The sequence below is a fragment of the Protopterus annectens genome, chromosome 3.part1 (assembly GCF_019279795.1).
Source record: "Protopterus annectens isolate FY-2018-M chromosome 3.part1, PAN1.0, whole genome shotgun sequence".
Lineage (NCBI taxonomy): Eukaryota > Metazoa > Chordata > Ceratodontiformes > Protopteridae > Protopterus > Protopterus annectens.
This window is the reverse complement of record NC_056732.1, coordinates 1,915,640,995-1,915,642,471: the sequence shown is the minus strand read 5'-3', so window position 1 is coordinate 1,915,642,471 and position 1,477 is coordinate 1,915,640,995.

The window sequence follows — 1,477 nt, the reverse complement described above, 5'->3', positions numbered from 1 at the left end:
TGACGTTTTAAAAGTGGGTGTTACTTCGGTCTGATTAAAGTCGGACCCGAATTTTAAACACTGGGATTGTCCCTTTAAAGGAAATTGTGCTTGGTACAGAGAGCTGCATCTGAAAATTCTATGTGTATCTAGTTTTATTTCAGTTGAACTTCTCTCACCAGTGTCCATGGTGAGGATTGAGACTCTTTGATCTCTGACCCAGAGGAGGGATGTCACAATAACAAAATGAAATAATCTGATGTGCAGCACCACAACAGACATTATAGTTCAAACTGAGAAAAGATTGAATACTATACAAAAATATACATTTTCATTCAATTGCAAGGTGTAAACTCTTGTTAAATGCTGAATTAACATTTTTTACTAATTAGGTACACCACCTGACTAAAAAAAACAGTTAAAATTTTATCAGTAGTTACATGATGTCTCACAACATCACTTAACAAGAGTCAGTGACATTCAGGCATGACTTTTACAGACAATAATATGATTACCTGTTCGGAAACAAAAAATTAACTATTTGAAGATAAGGCATGTTAGATGAACAGTGACAGTAGATCATGCATTAAATAGCATAGCCTACAGATACCACTGCCTGCATCAGTTATCCTCTGTTTTTACAAGAAAGGAAACATTAATCTGAATGTCATTGTCCATTGCTCTGGAATCAGTGCCACCTCTTTACCTGTTCAGCCCTATGGCGTGCTTGAGCCTGCTGTATAGGCTCCCTTACTTCTATTGTCAGCTGGTCACCGTTAGTCACAGTAGGAATGGAAATGGGATTTGTAGTAACAACATGGGTGACTTCATTACCAGACCAGCACATAATCATGTTGTGTAGAATGCAATATGCAGTAAACATTCTGCATGCTGGGATCTGTAGTAACAGCATGGGTCACTTCTCCACCAGACTAGCACATGATCATGTTGTACAGATTGCAATGTGCAGTAAACATCCTGCATGCTAGGATCTGTAGTAACAGCATGGGTCACTTTGCCACCAGACCAGCACATGATCATGTGCAGATTAAGATGTGCAGTAAACATCATGAATGTTGGGATATGTAGTAACAGCATGGGTGACTTCATTACCAGGCCAGCATATGATCATGTTGTGCAGATTGCAATGTGCAGTAAACATCTTGCATTCGGTAACTGGGTCATACTGAACGGCATCTCCCAGACTCATCTAGGCACTTAAAATGGTTCTTCAGGAGGCCAGAGACCCCCTCATTGACAATATGAGTCAGGACCAGGGATGTATTAAAGTTGTCTTCTGCATTTTCACTTGGATTTCTCCCTGGTGTCATGAGCCATTGCTCCAGTGGATATCCATTATCAACTAAGAAAGAAAGAAAGTAGAGACGGGGGAGGCAAAACAAACAAAAAGTGGTTTAGTTTTCAGCAGCACATTCTACCATGAAAAATACTTAAATAAAATAGAAAAAAAATAAAAAAGATACTTCCCCCTTACCAA